Source organism: Staurois parvus, unplaced genomic scaffold (genome assembly GCF_062004578.1).
Source record: "Staurois parvus isolate SC_StPar_1 unplaced genomic scaffold, SC_StPar_1.0 ptg000336l, whole genome shotgun sequence".
NCBI lineage: Eukaryota > Metazoa > Chordata > Amphibia > Anura > Ranidae > Staurois > Staurois parvus.
The window spans coordinates 1,199,848-1,223,968 of record NW_028318132.1 but is presented as its reverse complement, the minus strand read 5'-3'; the positions used below and the strand labels follow the sequence as shown (position 1 = coordinate 1,223,968).

The 24,121-nt window shown below is 40.7% G+C and overlaps 1 protein-coding gene across 2 annotated transcripts in view; it reads right to left on the bottom strand.

Moving 5' to 3' along the window:
• The window catches only part of FAM222A (family with sequence similarity 222 member A), a 124,047-nt gene extending 107,400 nt beyond the window's left edge, over positions 1-16,647 (bottom strand). The window contains exon 1 of one of the 2 annotated variants that reach the window (XM_089684097.1): positions 16,045-16,647. The gene's annotated coding sequence lies outside the window, so the exon portion shown is untranslated. Of the gene's footprint in view, positions 1-15,515; positions 16,011-16,044 lie in introns of those variants that run through there. The other variant, XM_089684098.1, reaches the window with a different exon arrangement.
• Between the last annotated feature and the right edge of the window lie 7,474 nt (positions 16,648-24,121).

The window sequence follows — 24,121 nt, the reverse complement described above, 5'->3', positions numbered from 1 at the left end:
CTCTGGCTTGTTATCTGTTTTGAGGTTGAAAGGCAGAACAGAGTTTTATTGTGTCTACCTTCAGAAGCAAAACAAGGACAGACAAAAGAAGGAATGACCCATCTGCGGGCATGCTCCTCAAGATGCTTACTAACTGCCTGTTCCCATTAAATCTCCAGCTAAACAAACACAAACTAAAACCCATCATGGTACCTATTAGGTGGAAAGAACTGATACCTATTAAAGCAGGCTTACATTTCGATTAAAGGCCTGCAGATGCAAGAAAAGAATAAAGAAGGAGCGAGCAGGACCTCAAAACAAAAGTGAACCCCTAAACACCACAATTGGGTTAAGAATAACCTGAAAACGGCTAGACACTACCAGCCATATTTTGGCCAAACCGTGATTAGAATGTATATCCCTTGGTTCACACTTATGCGTTTAGTGCATTTTGCAGAAACTACAGTCCATTTAACATGGCTTCTTATGGATGTAGTTCCTATGGATGTGCGTTTTGAGCTGGTGGGTTTTTTTTTTTTTTTACAGGGTTAGGGACTTTTTTCCCCACAGCAGTTTGGACTTCAATGACATTTTTTTTATGCATTTTGCATTTTTTTTACTCATAAAATATTCCCAAAAAAGTGTTTGGGAATAATAGAAAAGTATGACAGTCGTTTTCATGTAGTGTAACTTTGATGCAACTCTGGCTCTCAAGGAGCATCAAAGTTGCATTAAAGTCATACTACATGAACACTTTTTGAGAATATTTTATGACTATCCGGTATCAGGGTATAGTGCAAGCTGCTTTACATGATAGTTTGAAACTAGAGCACTTTTGTTTTCTTTTTTTATTTCCTATACTTTACTATTAACCAAAAAACCCCCCCGCAAACCGCATAAAAAAAAAAAAGTGTCAAAAATGCTTCAAAAACGTGTATACAAAAACGCAAAGAGCGCCAGAAAAATGTATTGACCACAACCTGCATAGATATGAACCTAGCCTATATAAACAATATGGGCAGCCACACTGGCTCATTGGATATACAAGTTTTGCTTCTTAATTAGTAGTAGATACATACATTATAAATTAGTGATTCATTCACCACCATTGAATGTTTGGTGAAAGTCACTTTCACAGCTTTATAAATATGTCCCTATGGGTTAGGTCTGAATTAGAACAGATTCTCTATAGAGCTTAACTGAGTTTATCTAAACCATCATTAAGCAAGGGTGCAAATTTCATGTCTCAATAAACAGATGACCACTAGGAGTATTAACAAATATGTTTACATATAAATTATCAAAGAAAAAACTTCTAAAAATATGAAAGATGTGAAAATACATCTAGGCAAATTTTTATGCCCTCAAAATGCATAGCTCAAAATGAATACTTATGGAAAAATTCAGAGTAGTTAAATTAATGGTGGGACATCAGGGCAGTCTTTCCATATAATAATGAATTTTTCTGCTGTCCATGTACCCGTTGAGGAGTCATCTTCTCCATTTGCCCTAGCGATCATTGCTACCGATACTGAAAGTTTTAGAGCCACCTCTGGAACAGGAGAAAGTCTTCTCATGGGTTTTCTTTCACATTCTGTTGTGTTGACAAGGTACTTTAACCCTTCCCTATGTATTTAACCCTTCCCTACAAAAAAAATTGCTTTAGAGTGTATGTATAGCCAAAACTTTTTTTAGATTTTGATAGAGTAGGGAAGAGTTACAACCCCTGCCATGTTATTTTTGCTGTCTGTGTACCATTGGGGAAATTTCCCTTCACTTCCTTTTGAGTTGCAACAGAAAGTGGAAAGACATCTTCCAAAGTTATTAGTAACAATTGTCACCAGGACAAATAGAGTGTGTAAATCAGGACCCTGCATTCACTATATCTGGCCTCCCGCAGTACACAGAGCATGGAAATGCAATTATTTTAGTAAATATAAACTGCTTAATACCTGTTAGCAGTATATAGCGCTCTTGTGACTTCTATCAGTGTCCAGCCAAGCACTGGTTAAAGCCTGTAGGAGGAGATTTCACTGTACTCTGATTGTCCTATGAGGCTGCATAACCCTTGACCCTCTGGACAGTGCTGATTGGCCCTGTGCCAATCACATGCACCCTCTCAAAGAAAAAAAAAAACTCTCTAGCAATACATGCTAAACTGAGCATGTGCAGAGCGATTCCTAGAGCTCTATACTATCAGCAGTTGTATTGGGGACAGTAGAAGAAGGGGAGGATCAGAGAAGACAGGATCAAACAGCTTTTTTACAATGTGGAGGATTAGCCCCTAAGGTTCCACAGTGAGTATAACAAGCGTGCTTTACTGCATATACAGACTGATTTTACTGCTGTGGGTTTAGTAACACTTTAAAACCAAAACAAAAAAAAAAAAAAAAAAAAAGGGTTTGCCTACAAACTTGTCATACTTCTGATGCACAGTACAAAAAAATGAGGAATCTGTAGCCACTCTCCAGGTGACAGCACATTTCTATCTGAACAACTAGGTTTTTTAATGATGACAAATCTGTCCAGCAAATTATGTTATCAGATGAGGGACAATCTCTAGCAGCAACAGAACAGACAGAAGATATGAACCCCTGTCATCTTTTTACTCGCTGCGTCTCAATTGCTGGTTTCTCCTCAATTCCTATCTGGTGAAACTGTTGTCACTGCAACAGCAGGTGAGAAAAAAATCTTTGGAAAGCAGGCCACAGAGGAGTAAGAAAATGAAAGTCAGGTCGAATGGAAAACAAAAATAGCACATTCAATTGCACCATCAATTGTTTCGATCTTCTAAAAAAAAACCCCAGCGTGTTGGAGCAAGCACTTTATATTGCACCATGAAAATTGCGTGTCACAGCTGGCACACGAATGATGCAAAAAACGAACGATTTGACGATTGATATGGATTTTGTTTGTTTTTTGGCTTGGCCTGCTTTAGGGGAGGACTAAACAGACAATTTTTGAGCTGGGAAGCTAAAATTTCCTGCAAATTAATATTATTATACAGGATTTATATAGCGCCAACAGTTGCGCAGCGCTTTACAAAATGAAGGTAGATATTACAGTTACAATACAATTTGGTACAAGAGAAAACAGAGGGCCCTGCTCGCTAGGGATCATGTACACGGGGCGTTTGGAAAACTCTTCTGAACGATGGAAACTGACTGCTGTAAAACGTAGGTTAAAAAAAAGTCAGTTTAGCCGCGTTTGCAGTTTAGCCGCGTTTGCAGTTTAGCCGCGTTTATGCGTTTCGTTTAGAAAGATAACCTCAGGAGACCTTCCCAAATGCCAAGAATGCACTGAAAAATAGTAAAAAATTAACTATTTCAGACATTTGAGAGAAATAGAGAGAGCAGAGAGCAGTATGTGTTGAGATGACCTGTCTTTTCTGGTTGTATTCACTATGGATCCCATCATGAGCATAATGCAGCGCGTTCTACCATTTTCTCCTTCACGCAAAACCTGGAACTGACTGCCCTGGTGTACTCGGTCCATTTAAATACATGGAAAATGCTTTGCATGCATTTCTAATGATGAAAAAAGGCTCTAGACAGCATCTGGACATGGAATAGTTAAACGCTTCTAAACGCAAAGGCTTATAAACACGGTTAATCGCGTTTACAAGCGTTTGAAACGCCGGTAAAATCTACTCCTGAACGCAAGTTTGGTGCGTTCAAAAAAACGACTAAACTCAACTGCCTGTAAACGACTATGTGTCCCTCCTAGATTGTAAGCTCATAGGAGCAGGGCCCTCCTATCCCTCTTGTATTGAACTGTATTGTTGGTGTATTGTTTCCCGTTATATTGTAAAGTGCTGAGCAAACTGTTGGCGCTATATAAATCCTGTATAATAATACTCTTAGATTGTAAGCTCCCAGGGTCAAGCCCTCCTAACCCTCTTATATTGAACTGTATTGTTACTGTATTGTCTCCCTTTATATTGTAAAGCGCTGAGCAAACTGTTGGTGCTATATAAATCCTGTATAATAATAATAATAATAATAATAATAATAATGTGTACAAGGACACATAGGAAAACATAAAAAGGTGAGTTCAGGGGCTGCTGAAAAAAAAAATGCTCAATAGCTCCTGATTGTCAGTTTATCAGCTGTAGTGTACATGAGCCCTTAGAGCTTACAATCTAGGATCAAAAGCTTTTCTTGTGGCACATTTACTGTAATCAGGGATGCTACATAAGCAATTGTGCAATTGAGAAACCGATCTCTTGTTATCACGAAATGCCCCATACGGCAGTAAAATCCAACAAGTTCTAATAGTTATCCACTCTATCCAAAAATGACATTTAAAAAAAAAGGATTATACTGAGCATAAACCTTAACACTCAATCTCTGGTCTACTCACAATAACAGAAAATTCACTGACAGTAGTTAAAATGTAAGAATGTCAAGATGCCAGAAATTCCTCAACATCTTCTCGAGTTGAATATATATTACAATAGCTCTTTCACGCCATAATGACACAAAAAAAAGCACTCTTTAGTTATAGCATAAAAGATGGTAATTGTCAAAAATACTCATCTCAATCCAGGGAAACTGAATTTACCGGTAGGTCCTGAAAATCATAGATGAATGTTGTTTTGATTGCGAATGCAACGAAAATAACTTGGTATATTTTGCGACACGCCATATAACAGTCGTCAATAGCTGCCCTTAACCACTTCCCTAGGATCAAACAGAACAGTAGCATGGTACGTCACACCTGACAGTTGCTCATTGTGTTTCATTCCATGGCTTCTGTTGGGAAGCTGTGCAATTACTCAACTAATCTTTTTGTACAGTAGTCTTTTTTGAGATCTCCCCTGAGCCTCCTACCCCTTTCTCATTCAGTGGATGACCTCTTGGTATGGTACTTCTCCTCCTTTGAAATATGCTTCCATCCCATCTCTTCTTTTCTCTTCCACGGGAAGCAATTGCTATTAGCAGCCAAACAGCAATAAAACAAAATTACCAGGTTTCCTGTTGTAAAAGTAAAGCCAGGAATTTATCACCAGGTTCACAATGAAGGGACAATTCTCTCAAAATTCTTTATAGAAGCAGCTATTTGAAGATGGCTTAACCCGTCTATAGCTGGATAGGTCTAAACTACTACAAGAGAACCAACATATAGAACATATGATACGTATTACACGCTCTTAACAGAAACCACAACCCTAAATACTTAATACACCAACGAGGGCCTTTTATGACGTTTTAGCAGTCGTACCCATCAATTATATTCTATTTAAGGTGTTTCTAAACCCAAAAACAAGCATTTTATATATTGCAGTTTACCAATCCTTAATTGTAGTGGCTGCATTAGTTTTCTTTAGGCTCTTTTTCTTTATTTTCATCAAGTGATCAGGCTAGTAACACACCTCCTGTATTAGGCTGCATTTACACTTGGGCGTTTTGTAGCTTGAAGCTCCAAAAAAGCTCAAACTTAAAGCGGAGTTCCACTCAAATGTGGAAGCTCCACTAATTTGCCTCCTCCCCCCCCCCCCCTCAACTGCCATATTTGGAACCCTTTGGGGGGGAGCGGGTACCTGGTTTTGACAGGTACCCACTCCCACTTCTGGCTCAGTTCGCCGAGGCGAAGTGACACGAAAGTTTAGCCCCCTCCTTGCTCCCGCAGTCTCCTGGAAACTTTCACAGGTCCCAGAAGACTGCCGGACCAATCAGGAGGAGCGGCGAGACCCGCAAATGTGCAGTGGGCACAAGGCTTTGAAGTCGCAAGCTGTCACAGCCTGGTGTCCACAGTAGAGATGCTGGCACCATGGAGGACAGAAGGAGAGAAGGGACGGCACGGGTGAGTACATCACTGGACCCCAGGACAGGTAAGTGCGTGTTTATTAAAAGTCAGCAGCTACAGTTTTTGTAGCTGCTGACTTTTAATAAACACAAAAATGGCTGGAACTCTGCTTTAAAAACCAGTGGTCTCCAAACTGTGGCCCGGGGGACAGATACGGCCCTTTGCTTGCTTTTATCTGGCCCTTGGAGCACTATTTAATCCAATGATGCCCCAAATGGGGCATAATTCCCCCCATGACACCAATGAAGGTCTGAAATTCCTCCCAAGGACACCAATAATGGGGCACAATTCCTCCCAAGGACACCAATAATGGGGCACAATTCCTCCCAATGACACCAATAATGGGGCACAATTCCTCCCAATGACACCAATAATGGGGCACAATTCCTCCCAATGACACCAATAATGAGATACTAATTCCTCCCAGTGACACAGTACAATTTCTCAATGACACCAACAATGGGGCACAATTCCTCTCACTGGCACCAAACATGAGGCATTGTTTGCTCCCACTGATGCTGAGACATTTTCTACTCCCAATTCCCACAGTCTGGCCCCCCCCTAAAGTCTGAAGAACAGTAAACTGGCCCTTTGTATAAAAAGTTTGGAGACCCCTGATTTAAATGAAGCTGGAAATAGAAAATTACTTTCAAAGTAACAGTAACATGTTAAAGATGCTATGAAATGTAAATGATTGGGCTTACATCAACTTTAAATAGGCAAACGCAAGTTACACATGTGCTTTGTCACTTTAAATATAACCACTTACATTACATCACATTTTTATGTGTAAATTTGTAGTCACTGCGCTTTGTTTGTAGAGGCCAACTCATCTTCCCAATAAAATTGTTACATCAGACCACAGTATAACGGGAACAAATTTACAATGCTTTATTAAATAACTTGTGGTCCACTCACTAATGGAGACCAAATTCATCTGATGAAAGCGCCCAATTTTCCAATGTCAATGCATAATTCAGAAAACCCCCCCACAAATGTTACACAAAAAAAGAAGCCGCAGCACAGTGGCTAAATGGTTAGCACTTCCACCTGGCAGTAGTAGGGTTGTTGGTTTGAATTCCAACCACGGCACTACCTGCCTGGAGTTTGCATGTTATCCCTGTGGGTTTCCTCCGGGTACTCCGGTTTCCTCCCACACTCCAAAGACATGCTGGTAGGTTAATTGGATCCTGTCTAGATTGGCCCTAGTATGTGTATGAATGTGAGTTAGGGACCTTAGATTGTATGCTCCTTGAGGGTTAGGGACTGATGTGAATGTACATTATGTATGTAAGTGCTGTGTAAATTGATGGCTATGTAAGTACCTGAAATAATAAGAAGAATCCAGACAATGACATATTAGCAAGGGACTTAGTATGGTGAAACCACCCACTGTCCTCCTAAACTTCAAAATTGAATAAAAAAAAATTCAGCAAGCCAAAGACTCATATACCTAGAATCTGAATTTGACCCATGCATTCTCTACGACTTCCAATGATAACTTTTAACTTTGATATGCAGCAGCTATCTGAGAACACTTCTGTAAGCAAGGTCAAAGTCACATAAAGTACACAGTCACTCGGGTTGTTTGTAAAGAGAAGTGTGAAAAACATGCACATCCCGCAGAACTAAGCCAGGAAACTATGTCAATAAGGGGTGATATCACAAAAATATACTGGTATGTGAGACAGAGCAAGAAAATGAACATACCTTTACAATGTAAAAGGGGAAGATTAATTTCATGTATCTTGAGACGAAAAAAAAATTAAAAAGATTAAAAAAAAAACAAAAAAAAGAGCAAGTAAACTCTGAAAACTAAAACTTTTCCAGCAGGTAGAAAAGAATTTATCATTCTCTTCTGCAAAAAAAAAAACCTCTCTCTTACCTGCTAACATTCTTTTTAATCTGCACACTTGCAGTGGCGCAGTACAGTATACACTCCCAGCATCTTACTGATGAAAGGAGACGGCTGCCAAAATGATGTGTGCACATACGTGGCAGGAGTTAAAGCAGTAAAGAAGAACGATAAGGGACCAAAGGGGATTAAGAGGACACAGGGAGCACAGATCTCACGCCGCTGGAGGAGAGCATGCACATGTATGCATATTATAGCAAATGATGCCATGGCTTAATTCAAGTTATGGTTTATTAAGATGAATGGCACCAGCAGCATTTTTACATAAAAATATAAAATAAATAATATGGCATTTTAGGCTCTAGGTTGCTTATAGGAAGTCAAGACTGTCCTTTAGTGGGATTTTTGGACAAGAAGTTAGGTGTGTGGTGAAATAATGACAACCTACAATACAAAACTTCTTAATTATTTTCAGTCTTGATAACGCCAGAAATCACAGATAGCAGTCACATACTAAGCATCCATCTAGTACCCTCCTAAAATCCAAAAACATACCTGTGAGTTTACTGGCTTTTTATAATTGGCCATATATGTGAGTAGGTGGGTGTAGGGACATTAGATTGTGTGCTTCAAGGTTGAGACTGATGGTTCTATGTACTCCTTAAAGCACTGCGTGATATGGCAGTGCTATATAAATATTTGGAAGAAATAAGCACTTCTAATGCTACATGTGCATATCTCTGCACTTGGCAGATACCTCCAGTACTTTCTGTATTCAGAGGCTACAAGTAGGGGTAGAAATTGCTCTTCAAATGTCTAGGGGTAGCTAAAGGCACCCCTCCACCAATGCACAAGACACATGTGCCTGCCAAATACTTTACAAGGAGACTGGGCAGCACAGTGGCTAACTGTTTAGCACTTCCACCTGGCAATACTAAGGTTGTTGGTTCAAAATCCAGCCATGCACGACCTGCCTGGAGTTTGCATGTTCTCCCTGTGCCTGCGTGTTTCCTCCCGGGAATCTGGTTTCCTCCCACACTCCAAAGACATGCTGGTACATTAATTGGCTCCTGTCTAAATTGGCCCTAGTATGCATATGTATGGATGTAAGGTAGGGAGTTAAGATTGTACACCCCTTGAGGGTTAGGGACTGATGTCAATGTACAATATATATGTGTAAAGCACTGCGTAAATTGACATGTGCTATATAGGTACCTGAAATACATAAAGAGGCAATATGACCGACCTAAGGACACCAAATGTTCTGAGCTCTGCATGATGCTCTATAAATTTAAAACATTGACCTTGCAAGTCTATGTAAGTGGAGTGTGGAGGCAGAAAGCTCCTGCCAGGGACTCATTTATAAGGGGAAAACTTAGCTGATGTTCCCCTTGGAGATGTCAGCCTGTGGGCATCCACCGTCACCACAGACATGAGAACATCCCCTGACTTACCTGCAGCTCCAGGCTTCCTCTGTCAATGCCAGGACACAGCAGCAGCAAGAAGTCAAATGAGCTCTGCCACAGGGCAGGATCTGAGTATAGGCAAAACTACTAATTTGCCAGCTATAGTTGAAAATCACCCTTTGACAAAACCACGTTTTTTCCACGATTCCAAGATTCCACATTACAACTGTGTCCCTCCACAGAAGCTGGAGAGACTCTAGAGATGCCACCAGGTAAGTCCCTCATAGGTCAAGCTAAAGGGCAGTATGGTGACGGGGAAGGGATAAAATAGTTTTACATAGGGATTGACAAAAATAATATGAAAGTCAGAAGCCAGGCTGTCCAAATCAGCAGGATTTTATCTTAGGAGTCAGCTCCATTAAATAACAAATAGAGAAAACCTCAAAAGCTAGGTGCCAGCTGTAATTTTTAAGGAGCAATGGCTACCTGGTGCCTGGGGTATGCCCAGGTCTGGGAAGCTTTAGTTCCACTTTAAATACCATTACCTGCATTTATATAAATGATCAGATAATTTAGATTCTGTAAAAGAATTAAAGAACAAAAGTTACAAAAAAAAACAAAATTTGTGGTGAAGCCAATAAGGTTTCATACATAACCATTTAACATGTTCTTTTATTATCTTTTGTAATGGCAATCACCAGTAGTACACAGTACATTCATTATATTAGATATTGTTATGGACAACTAGGGAGCTAAAACCATCTTTAAGAAGCATCCAAAGGGTTAAAGTGTGAGATCAACTGACTGCCATCAACACTGAAATACAAAACTAAGAAACAACATAAAATAAACTCTCTAAACCCTGCATAAGGGTCATGTTTTTATCCAACACTCAAATGCTTCCTATTATGCCTTTGATTCCATGACCAGACACTGAAATATCAGGTATCAATTACTACTCAAATGTACACATCTCCCCCTGCCATCACCTGACATTGTATAACAGCCTCTCTCAACCCTCTTGTCACAGAGAAATCCTTGAAATACATTTCAGCTTTCATAGGACCCTTGCTAAAAATGAATATATCCATAGCTCACGGTACGTTGGCATCAACAGTAAGTGATTCCACCTGGGTTCACACTGTTTTCTGTGCGAATTCCCCACCACATCACAATAGCACCCCGTTCATGCGAACCGCAGCGGGTGTGTATGTTAAGTTAACAACACCCTGAAATCGGTCCGCAAAACCCGGTGCGATGTGCAGAATCGGATCGCATGGGTGTGAGCACCGATGCGACCCGATTCTAGTGCGGACCAAAAAAAGGGTCCTGCATCTTTTTGGTGTGAATGCGGTGCAATGTGAGCCATAAAAAATGTATGGCTCCAATCGGACCGCACAGAATTTGTATGTGATTTGCACAGGAATGCGGTAGGGCTCCTGTGCGAATCACATGTGATATGCCGCACCGCACAAGTGTGAACCCAGCCTCAAAGTTTTAAATAAGAGAAGAAAGAATGTGATGTATCTAGAGCAGCCTCTCTCAACCTTTTCACCACAAAGGGACCCTTGAAATATCTCTTTCTGGTCTCAGGGAACCCCTGCTAAAATTGACTATCTACAACTCATGATACATTAGTGTGATGGTCAGTGGGAAGAATGCTCCTTACACTTGTGGACATTGGGAAGAATTACCCTCTTACAGATAGATAAAAAGATCAATGATGTCAGTGGGAACTTATCCAAGAGGCAGAAATTGCTCACTGCTGAAGAAACCCCTAGCAACCTCTGGAGGAACCCTAGTTTAGAAACCCTGATCTAGAATATTAGATAGCATGGGCAGATTGTTTTTTGACACCTTAGCTGTATAAAACAATTTTTTTCATGAATAATCTTGAAATGAAAGGAATAATGGTATGACGAACAGTGAATAATTATGAAGTCCCTTACCACTAGTGGTCAGTGTAGAAATGACCTCTTATATCGGTGGTCAGTGGTCAATGTCCTCCTTGTATTGCTGGTCAATGAAGGTGGAACATCAATTCACGACTGTTCCTCTCAAGGAACCTCAAGGAACCCCAGGATTCCATTGAACCCTAGTTGACAAAGTTCGATCTACAGTACAAAGATTTGAAGCACTTCTTTACATTTCTGAAGACTTCAAAATTTGGGATCTGTTGCCAAATGTACAGCAGTAGGCCAGAAAACCAATGCGAATGGGCAAAGTGCTTTTAAGGACCAGGCTAAATCCATCCTTCCCTAAACACAGCTGGCTTTATGTACTAAACTTACTTCGATAAACCCTGTGGGCTGGCAACAAAGTTCACATATATCAACATCCACTGTAGACACACTATAGAGATGTGACATTAAACTGTCTGGGGAACGTTAGCCTGAGAGCTGGACCAAAGGCTAGGCATACCGTGATATAGAAGCTCCACTACATATCCCTGCAAATATTTACATTTACTTTCTGGAACATAAGAGTTTTACAAAGATTACAGACAAAGCTCAGCAATAAATCCTGGAAGACAAAGGCCTGATGACCTACTACCCCCATCACTGCTTTAGAATGTGGCTCATTCCAAGAAGAAGGAAGTCAGCATTAAAAAAAAAAAAAAAAAAAAAAAAAAAAAATAGATTACAGAAAGAAAGCTTAGCCAGAGGATATCATTTATGAAAGCTGGCACAGTTACCTGTAGCAACCGGATGTCTGGGTTTATTAGACTGATATGAGCAACGGCTCGGCCTATAATTGGACATTTTATACAATTACCCCAATGGATTTCAGTTTTCATCATTTTGTTAAACATCATTTGCACCTTAGTTTGACGTAATCCGGATATTTAGATAGATCAAAAAATGACAACACGTGGCATAAACTCATACAGACAATAAAATACTAATAAAAGTAGATATAACCCCCTGGTCACATCAAAAACTCGACTTTGAAACCATACAACTTGCAGTGAAGTCGCCCGATTTCAAAGTCGGGTGATCTGCCGATTTCAGGTGCAATTTGTAAGACATTTGACACCGATGTCTATGCAAATAACACCAAAAGTACTGCATGCACTACTTTAGAAGTCGGCGCGGCTCCGACCAAGTCAGAACCGCACTGATATGACCGCTGTAATAGCGGACAATAGGGTGCGACTTGACATGCAATTTGCAAGTCGCATGGCATGTAAATCGCATGCCAATTCGCATCCAGTGTCACCGGGGTCTTAACCCTAGCTGGGGTACCATAAACAATCAACATGGTTTTTTCCTTTTTCCAAAATACTGACTTCCTCCTCTTTATCATTTGTTCTGCTGATCTCCTGCAACTTCTTTGCAGCTACTTTCTGCTATAAGCATTCAATATTTTTTTTTCCTTTTCTTTTTTATTTTATTTCATATCACTGCTGATCTCCTGCAGCCTCTTTCTGCTATCATAAACAATCAACATGCATTTTCCTTTTCCAAAATACTGTTCCCCCATTTATATCCATTCTGAGTCATAACACTACTGATCTCTTGCAGCCTCTTTGCAGATGCTTTCTGCTATCATAAACAATCAACATGCATTTTCCTTTTCCAAATTACTGTGTTCCCCCATTTATATCCATTCTGAGTCATAACACTGCTGATCTCTTGCAATCTCTTTGCAGACACTTTCTGCTATCATAAACAATCAACATGTGTATTTTTTCCTTTTTTTAAATACCATGCCTCCCCTTTGTTCCATCACTGTGATGCTGCCCTCTTGCAGCCTCAATTTTCATAAACAATCAACAAGCGTTTTCTTTTTCCACAATACTGTGTTCCCCCATTGATATCCTTTCTGAGTCATACCACTGCTGATCTCCTGCAAACTCTTTGCAGCCACTTTCTGCTATCATAAACAAACAATCAACATGTCTTTTTTTCTTTTCTTAAATACTGTGCCCCCCTTTATTCCATCACTGGGATGCTGACCTCCTGCAAGGTCTTCTCTTAAATACTGCTGATCTCCTGCACTCCTGCAGCCACTTTCTGCTATCATAAACAATCAACATCTTTTTTTATTTTCTTAAATACTGCCCCCCCCCCCCCTTTATTCCATCACTGGGATGCTGACCTCCTGCAAGATCTTCTCTTAAATACTGCTGATCTCCTGCAGCCTCTTTCTGCTATCATAAATAATCATCATGCGTTTTTTTTCCACAAGACTGTTCCCCCATTGATATCCTTTCTGAATCATAACACTGCTGATCTCCTGCAAACTCTTTGCAGCCACTTTCTGCTATCAAACAATCAACGTCTTTTTTTCCTTTTCTTAAATACTGTGTCCCCCCTTTATTCCATCACTGGGATGTTGACCTCCTGCAAGATCTTTCTGCTATCATAAACAATTGACAATGCCTTTTCCTTTTTCTAAAAAAAAAAGTGTCTTTCCTCTTTTTTAGCATCACAGCACTGCTGATCTCCTGCAACCTCTTTCTCGCCACTCTCTGATTTTATTTTTAATGTATTTATTTCAGGTACTTCTATAGTGCTGTCAATTTATGCCACGCTTTACATATATTGTACATTCACATCAGTCCCTAATCCTCAAGGGGTGTACAATCTAAGGTCCCTAACTCACATTCATACACATACTATGTACTATAAACAATCAACCTGTTGTTTTTCCTTTTCTTAAATGCTGTGTCCCCCTTCTTTCCATCACTGCGATGCTGACCTTCTGCAACCTCTTTCTGCTATCGATAATGCATTTTCCTTTTCTAAAGCACTGTCTTTCTTTTCTTGTCTTTTTTTATGCTCACAATACTGCTGATCACCTACAACCTTTTTGCAGCCACTTCTTGCTAACAAGTACTTGCGCTAATATTGCCAGCATGTCTTTGCTCCTTATCAGGAGTGGAAGAACTAGCCTGAGCAATGAGTGCCAGCACGGTCACGTATCGCCTCCACTGGAGAGGGCATGTAACAGGGTGACAACGCCTGAGAGCACTTATGTGACAAAGGCAGAGCGTTGTCATCCAAAATAGGAAGTGCTTCAAGAAGGACCTTCATGGCGGGTATCATTTTAACAAAAGCTGTAGATTTTAAAAGACTGAAAACAACTTTTGCAATGACATCAATATTTTAAAGAACTAAGCATGTTTAACATATTGATGATAAAGAAAGCAAAGCTATACAGCTAGGAGCTTTTTATATTTCAATATAGGGAAATTACAATTGTATTGCATGGTTTCATTTAAAGTCATTTTATGCAACTCTCAAATCACTTTATTGTCATCATTAAATGCCATATTCTATGCAATCTATCGCCTATAAGGGCGGTCAAACGCCAGAATTCGGTCAGTTGTGAGATTGGAGCAACTGGGTTTAGCTCCGCTGTAATGGCAGAACCTCCAGCAACAGAAATGACCATATCCCCCTAATTAAAAGAATACAGATAACTCAGCATCTCCATTTTTCTAGCAATTCATGGTGTTTGCATGTTCTCCCTGTGCCTGCGTGGGTTTCCTCCAGGTACTCCGGTTTCCTTCTACACTCCAAAGACATGCTGGTTGGTTAATTGGATCCTATGTTGTCCCTAGTATCTCTTAGATTGTAAGCTCCAAGGAGCAGGGTCCTCCTAACCCTCTTGTATTGAACTGTATTGTTGCTGTATTGTCTCCCTTTATATTGTAAAGCACTGAGCAAACTGTTGGCGCTATATAAATCCTGTATAATAATACTCCTAGATTGTAAGCTCCAAGGAGCAGGGCCCTCCTATCCCTCTTGTATTGAACTGTATTGTTGCTGTATTGTCTCCTGTTATATTGTAAAGCGCTGAGCAAACTGTTGGCGCTATATAAATCCTGTATAATAATACTCCTAGATTGTAAGCTCCCAGGATCAGGCCCTCCTAACCCTCTTGTATTGAACTGTATTGTTGCTGTATTGTCTCCCGTTATATTGTAAAGCGCTGAGCAAACTGTTGGTGCTATATAAATCCTGTATAATAATGTGTATGTATGAATGTGAGTTGGGACCTTAGATTGTACACCACTTGAGGGTTAGGGACTGATGTGAATGTACAATATATATGTAAAGCGCTGCGTAAACTGACCACACTATACAAGTACCTGTAATAATAATAAATGTGCCTATAAAGCTCACTATGGCACATGCAAGCCTTCCCGCAATCGCACTGTCCAAATATGCAAACCTGATTTCACAGCAATCTACACTTTAAGACACCTTTAATCTGTACCATTTGCATTTGAAAAGTTCAGAAAAGGAGAAAAAAAAAAAGGAAACGTACATTTCCATTAATTATACACAGATGGGTAACGATTAAGATAAAGCAACTAGTTTAAACCAGCATTCATAAAAAAAAGCGAGATGGCTGGGAGGAAAATCCACCATCTGCCGTATTATGCCCCGAAAATATACTTTTGGAATATTCTGCATTTTAAAGAGCATCCAAACCCAACCCCTGACTATATTTACCATAAATCTTCAGGCTCTTTTTCTTTTTTTTTTTTAGTGCCTTTGATCCAGCAAAAAAAAAAAAGGGAAAAAATGGAAGTCTAGGGCAGGACTCTAAAACTCAATCCAAGCCATAAGGTCTTCAAAAAAAAAAAATACTCCTGGAAATCCCTTAATCTTCCAGCAAAAGCCAATCGCCAAGAACAAAAAAAAGCCTTGAGATGGAAAATCAACATAAAGCAGGGGGTTAGGTTCAATGTGGTCTTCAAAAACCATTCAGGGGGTTAAGTGTCAGCTCTTGGGGTTGTTTTTTTTTTTTTTTTTTGTTGCGTCGACTTGAAAGTTGGTGGCATTTAATCCAAGCAAGACAAAAAAAGAAATGAAAACCATAAATAAAAAAAAAAAAAGAAGAGATCTAAAGCTTAATGTATTCTCCAGGCAGATCTGAGGAACTCTTAAATGAGCAGTACAAATGACTGTTAGGAAAATACAGGAGCGCTGCAAAGAAAAGCCCCCGTGTCTTATTAATCTTTATTTTTTTTTTCCTTACCAGTGAAAATTCAATTTATTTTCGAGCCTCCGGGGCAGCGTTTTCATATCACGATGACAGCAGAAAATCAGCAGGAAAAAAAAAAAAACAATAGAAAAAATGAATTTAAATATTAGCAGGCAAGAAGGGAAAATGTCTTTGTTATCATTCTTGTAAACTCCACACCAATCAGAAATAAAGATCGCCTATAGATTTCCAGAAGAAGAGAGAATTTCAGCAATCCAGGGGTGATTTTTTTTTCCTTTGCTGCAGATAATAAATATCAGAGGATGACAGAAGTGCAGAACGTGTGTTGTGACCCCCGGTGATCGGGCTTCAGCACTGCATGAGAAGGATCTGCACCCTGCAACATCCACTTAATCCTCTCCTGTGTGTTAGATCCCCTCGGATGCCTGCTAGCAGCTTAATTCTCCGAGACATTCAGGCTTTTAGGAAGCTTTTTTTTTTTGTGCTGACGGCTGATTCCCAAGATCGCACCCCCCCTCCTAAAAACACCGGACGGGGGGTAAGGAGAAATGCCCCGATCGTGCAGGAATTGATGGATGAGCTGGACGATTGGGCGCCCGTGCACCGGCGCAGGGATAATGCCTCTTCTCAGCTGCTCTGCACGTCGGGAACTGACAGGCAACTGAAACGATGCTGCTGTCTCCTCTGTGGACGCCACGCCCTCGGCACGCCTCTCCCGCTGCAGCCACCAATGGTGGGGGGCTGTGTCGAGCAGGCGGGCCAATGGGAGGCGGGGAAAGGCGGTTACCAGGGTGATACGCTCGGCGTCCCAGTGGAGCCCCTGGGAGGAAGGAGCAGCCACGCGTTTATTTCGCGGAAAATTTTAAATAGCAACTTGTGGACTCGGAGGATGCAGAGGAAGCAGCTGGATCGTTTAGTGTTTGCTGTCAACGGTTCAAAGCAATGATCTGGCGCTGATATTCCACACAGCGGCTCGTTTGCTCGCATTTTCACACGCTAGGGGGATTCTATCAAAAGTGGAGCATCTGTGCCCAGTGACCAATCAGCTTCTATCTTTAGCTGGGGTGCTTAAAGTGTTACTAAACCCACAAAAGTGCAACCAGTCTGTATATGCAATAAAGCATGCTTGTTATACCCACTGTACAACATAAGGGGTTAATCCTATGCATTGTGTAAAAAAGCTGTTTGATCCTGTGTTCTCTGAGCCTCCCCTTCATCTACTGTCCCCAATCCATCCGCTGATAGTACAGAGCTCTAGGAGTCACTGCACATGCTCAGTTTAGCATGTATTGCTAGAGAGTTTTTTTTTTGAGAGGGTGAATGTGATTGACGCAGGGCCAATCAGCAATGTCAAGAGAGTCAAGGGTTATACAGCCTCATAGGACAATCAGAGCACAGTGAAATCTCCTCCTACAGGCTTTAACCAGGCTGTTTGATGCTGTCTTCTCTGATCCTCCCATACTGTCCCCATGCATCGCTGCACATGCTCAGTTTTTTATGTATTGCTAGAGAGTTTTTTTTTCTTGGGAGAGTGCATGTGAACAACACAGGGCCAATCAGCAGGGCAGGGCTCTCTTAATGCATGGGTGCATGGGGTCCCCATGAACATTTTGCATTACATCATACTTGCCAACTGTCCCAGATTTTCCAGGACAGTTTGGTGTGTATTGCTAGAGACTGGTTGTGTTTTTTTCTTGGGAGAGTGCATATGATCAGCAAAAGGGCCAATCAGCACTGTCCATATAGAGGTCAGGGGTTCTGCATCCTCCTAGAGCAGAAAGAAAACTCCTCCTACAAGATTAACCAGTGCTCAGCTGGACACTGATAGAAGTCACAAGATTGCAGTAACTGCTGATGAGAAAAGGTATTTAGCAGTTTATATTTACTAAAATAATTGCATTTCCATGTTCTGTGTACTGTGGGAGTCCAGATATAGTGAATGCAGGGTCCTGGGTTTAGTAACACTTTAAGCTTTGAAAATGAAAACTACAAGCTGATTGGTTGCCATGCACCAACTTTAGTCATTGCCTCTCACTGGCTTGACACATTGGGGGAGATTTATTAAAATTGGAGCACACCAAATCTGCTGCAGCTCTGCATGGGAGCCAATAATGTTGGGCTAAATGTTCGATTCTAACGTAAGTTCAACTCGAACATCGACCGTTCGTGTGTTCGGTAGGCTGTTCGCAGTGACCCTGCCCCCTTGTGACATCATCACTGTACTTAATAATTGTCATCCTGATGCAGCTGTCAGACTTTGGGAGCCAGCGTCGAGAACGGAGCGTTTTTTTTCTTTATCGCAGTGAGCATTGTGATTGACGTTGGATCTACTTCGGGGGACATTTTTTTTTATTTTTAATAAAGGACTCGTCAAAGACTGTCTACTGTCATTTTTTACACTACACTTTTATTTTTGTGAATGAGTAGCGGTACCATGTACCCCATACTCATTCAAATGGGGGGGGGTCCAGATCTAGCAGCCCCCTTGTTAAAGTGGGCTTCCAGATTCCGATAAGTCCCCCCGCCCGCAGACCCCATAACCTCCGGCCACGGTTGTGGGGAAAAGGCCCTTGTCCCCATCAACATGGGTGGGTGCTTTGGTTGGGGAGCCCCCCTGCCCCAAAGCATCCCCCCATGTTGAGGGCATGTGGCCTGGTATGGTTCAGGAGGGGTGGGGGCGCTTGCTTGTTCCCCCCCCTTTTCTGACCTGGCGGGCTGCATGCTCGGATAAAGGTCTGGTATGGATTTTGGGGGGACCCCCACACTATTTTTTTTTTTATTTTGGCGTGAGGGTTCCCCTCAAAATCTATACCAGACCCAAAGGGACCCCATTCTTTTTTTTTATTTCCATGCAATGCCAGCAATTACATTCAGCTGTTAACGGGGAGCCCCGCTGACAGCTGAAACATTAAATAATGTTTTTAGCAGCTGCGCAGTATCTTACCACATACTCAGATGCAGTAAGATACCGCTTAGTGAATTGTCCCCTCTGTTCGAAGTTCTCAGTCAAACTTTCGTTATGTTCGAATGTTCGACCACAAACCAAATATGGGGGGTGTTCGGCCCACCACTAGTAGCCAATCATTTACTTGCTTTTATTATCAAAGCTTAAGAGCCCATTTACACTTCTGCGACTTGTCATGTGACTTTGGGGTACAAGGTCACATGACAGGTCGCATCCCATGTTTCCTAAGGAGTATCATTCATATCTGTACGACTTCAAGTCGGAGCGACTTGAAAGTAGTTCCTGCATTACTTTGGTCTGACTTTTATGTGACTTGAAGGTCATAGACGTCAATGTAAACCCTCCAAAGTTGCATGAAAGTTGCACTTGAATGTTATATATGCAACTTGTGTGCGACTTTGTACAGTACAAACAAACATCCTTGGTCAAAGCCAAAGTCACCCTCATCCAAAGTTGTGCCAGTCACATCAAATCACACTGTAAAGTTGCAATGAAAATCGCACAATTTTGAAGGTGCAAAAGTGTGAATGTGTGAATCGTCCTGGTGCACACTGGATGCAACTTTGAAACTGCACTACTTCACTTGAAATAGTGTGATTTCAAAGCTGCAGATCAGAGCGATTTGTACCTTCGATTTCACTATGGCATGCAACTACATTTAGCAGAAGTCAATGCAAGTTGCAATGAAATCAGAATAAAGTAGTGCAGGAACTATTTTTGAAACCGCACTACTTCAAATTGCACTGATTAAGACAGTGTCATCGAAATACATTAGATGCAACTTCAGGTGCGATTTGTAAATCTCATGTAGCACCTGAAGTTGCACCAGCGAGAACCAGGGCTAAGGCCTCTTGCACATGGTACTGATGTTTGAGTTTCTGCTTTTTTAAAAAATGTAATTTCAGATGCTTGGTTTGCATGTATTCATGCGTTTATTTGTATGCATATGCACACGCAATATATCTTTAGGGAAAATTAATTAATATTTATGCTCATATGCGTGTGTTCACATGCATGTGTGCGCATGCGGGGTAACTTACTGACCAAAAATGCAGATTTTCCTTCTTTTTTTTTATACTGTGGAATACGTGGCGCATATTTCAGTGCCTGTGTGCAAAGGCACATTGTAAATAATAGGCTACATTTAACCTCAGTAAAAAAAAACCCCACTGTACTGGGCTTTTTCAAGCTCCAGTGTGCGAGAGTCCTTAAGCAGGACTCCAGTAAAACTTATTTTCCCATGCAGTGGGACTGTGCCCGCACTGCATGGGTTAAGTGCTCGTTTTGTTCAGGGGCGCAGGGAAAAGTTGTATTTACCCATGCCTCAGAGCAGTCTCGTGGTTTCTATCAGTGTCCAGCAGAGCAATGGTTAAAACTTGTAGGAGGAGTTTTCATTCTGCTCTAGGAGGATGCAGGACCCCTGGCCCTCTCTCTGGACAGTGCTGATTGGCCCTGTGCTGATCACATGCACTCTCTCAAGAAAATAAAACCTCTTTAGCAATACACACCAAACTGAGCATGTACAGCTCGCCCTTAAGGCTCTTCTATCAGCAGATGGATTGGGAACAGTAGAACAAGCAGGATCATCAGCATGCAACCTATACGGGGTGACACCGGACCCGCTCCAAGAAAAGGTAAGTTGTAAAGAAAGCCGACAATCCCCACAGGATGGATCGGATCCATCCTGCGGAGACCGTTGGCTTTCTTTACAACTTAACTTTTTGTGGAGCTGGTCCGGTGTCACCCCGTGCGGTCGGTGTCCCCTGGTGCAGACCGCACCCCCCGCACCTGCCTTAGGACGCCACTGCCTGTAATCTATATTTCATGAAATCGTTTCTTACTATAATTTTTCTGCTTCTCAACTTCCAGGTGCTATGTGAAGACAGCCCATTGAAGTCTATTGAAACGCAGTGGCTGTGTTCTAATGTGATGGGTGTGAGGGTGCAGGTGCGTGCCCCAAATCCACACTGTCTGCACAGAATCTGGGTATTGAAACACCAGAAAAGGAAAAAGTCTGTTCACGCTATACGGGCATCATTACCTGTGTGAATGAACCCACCTACCTGTGGGTTCATTCCAGTCCGGAAAGAAAAGAAGAGGAAGAGGATCATGTCCTTTTCTATTTGTGTGTATTTTTTATGTAAATGGACAGCGGAGTCATTTCCACCCTGCCGCCTATAGAGCTGACATGGAGCCACCAGCCAGAAAGTGAACGGGCATGTCAACACAATGACATCCATCCCATTTGCAGGGGATCTGCTCACCATTATCCTGTTGAGCGGAATGGTGTCCACTCCGTGTGAAAGGGACCTAAGACTTTAGGGCATCCCACTTCATACCTCTGATATATATATATATATATATATATATATATATATATATATATATATATATACACAGTATAAATATATATATATATATATATATATATATCTTTTCCAAACCCCTGTATCCTGTAGCCATCTCCACCCTTTTCTATACCTTTTAGTATGCATGTCATGAGTGAAACACAGAGACTGCTATGACTGCTAAGAATGTCCTGTGTGAACTCCAAAACTTTTTAACATACCGCACCTAAAGCCTTATTCACATGGGTGTTAATGCCCATATAGTGTGAATGGGCCATTTTTCCTAGTATCTCAATTTCCAGGAGCTATGTGCAGGTGGCACCATACGCACACTGTCCACAGCACCTGGGTATTGAGACACCAGATAAAAAAAGCCTATTCACGCTATACGGGCATCATTGCTTGTGTGAATGAAGTCTAAAAGACACAGGTATGAACAGGGCCTTAACCACTTCAATACTGGGCACTTATACCTCCTTCCTGCCCAGGTCAATTTTCAGCTTTCAGCGCTGTCACACTTTGAATGACAATTGCATGGTCATGCAACACTGTACCCATATGAAATTGGTGTCATTTTTTTCACACAAACAGAGCTTTCTTTTGGTGGTATGAGTGTTTTATTTTATGGTATATAAAACAAAAAACATCTGAAACTTTTGAAAAAAACGCACTTTTCTTCGTTTCTGTTATAAAATTTTGCAAATAAATAAAATGTCTTCATAAATTTAGGTCAAAATGTATTCTGCTACATTTCTTTGGTGAAAATAATAATAATAATAATAATTGAATTTGTATTTTTTTTTCAAATGTTTCTATTTTTTTTTATTTTTTATTAAATTTTTTTCTTTTTTTTACTATTTTATTTTTCAGCACACTGTGACCAAAGCAATACAATGTTACCATAGTAACATTGAACTACAGATTATTATCGCTAATACCCATGTATTTCATTTATATTTGCAATCATTGTTACTGAATGAAACTGATTCATTCAGTCTTTTGTTGGGATTAGCTGTGAGTGGCCAAAGCTGATCACATGATACAGATGGGCTGTGATTGGCCCTGTCCGTATCATGTGACTACCTTGACCAGTCACAGCTAACAACATAATTGTATACAATGGATGGCATGACAGGAAGCCATCCATTGTATACAATTGACATGTGATCTTCTGTGATTGGTCACAGCGGTCACATGACACTGGCAACAGGCTAGTGTAGTGATATGTCATTGGCTGTGTCCCGTGGACACAGCCGGTGACAGATTGTACGGCCGCGTGAGCAGCTCGTTTTGACAGGACGTCATATGACGCCCAGTCACATCGGCACGTGTGTTAAACTGACCAAAAAGGCCCATGCAACGTCAGCAGCCTCCAAAGATTGAATGCTGCAGTTATTCATGTGTCATACACAATGAGAATGTTTCCCACCCTTCTTAATGGTGCCACAATTTCTTTTCAGATCATTCAGCATGCATAATGGCAACTGATGGCTTCCAACCAATAAGCCTTTAAAAGAAATGTCTGCTCTTTCCAGTGCTGGTTTTGTAATTCCTAATTGCAAATGTCACATGAAAATTCAGCAGGGAGCAATGGTGGTATCAAACCTATCTCAATGGAGTACAATGTACCCTGTTTCCCCGAAAATAAGACCTTCCCCGAAAATAAGACCTAGTACTATTTTGAGGAATTGCTAAAGTATAAGACCTACCCCAAAAATAAGATCTAGTTGTGATCAGGGCTTTTTTTCAGACGGAACGTGGTGGAACGCCGTTCCGCCACCTCCAGCACTGGCCCTGTGCACGCCAATATTTACTGTCTCTTATAAACACAGAAGCGTGGCTTTTGTGTTTGCAAGTGAGAGTCCCTCTTGTTAGTGACAGCACCATCCGCTCCCACAGAACCTCCCTACCTCTGTACTCACTGTGGGACAGGGAAGGAACAGATATCTGTGGGTGCAGTGTGTTTAGGGGCAGGGTGGGGCATCTCGTCCTGTAGCCTAATGCATGGAAGCCAATGCCCCAGGGGTGATCGTCAGCCAGTGGGGAAGAATTTCTTAATCTGAAGAATATATTAAAAAAAAAATGTTTTAAATATATTTTTTTTAAATATATTATTCAGATTTTTTTCAACATATAAAAAAGTCAGTTTAACATATATTTTTACATATATTTGTAAACACATTTCAAAAATGTAGATTTGTATTTTTAAAGACATACAGTATATTTGAAATGTATTTTTAAAAAATATTTTTCATAAATTTTGTAATAAAAATGCATTTCAACATACAGTATATATATATATATATATATATATATATATATATATATTTATTGAAATATATTGAATATGGCCAAAATTGTAGCATTTCAAATATATGTCAATATATGTGGGAAGAATATTTTTAAAATATATTTCAAATATTCTTTTCTTCCATATGGGTCTCTATAGTAACCCTCATCCACAACTGCCTGCAGCTCACCCCTGCACCCCCTGTCCACACCTGTACATTAAAAAAATAAGACCTACCCCGAAAATAAGACCTAGTGTGTTCTTTGAGCCAAAAAAAATATAAGACGGTGTCTTATTTTCGGGGAAAAATTGGTATCTTTCTGTTTTCTGGTGCATCTGTTTGTATCCAATAGAGTGAGATTTTAGTATGATTGCAGCAAACTTGGCCAGACTGCTGTCATTTCTCTGTGTATGAACAGTTAATTACTGTTGCTGATGTTAAAAGTTGTTCCAATTGCTTTTCTATACCGTACATAACTTAAAGCTTCTGCTTCCTATAATAATGGA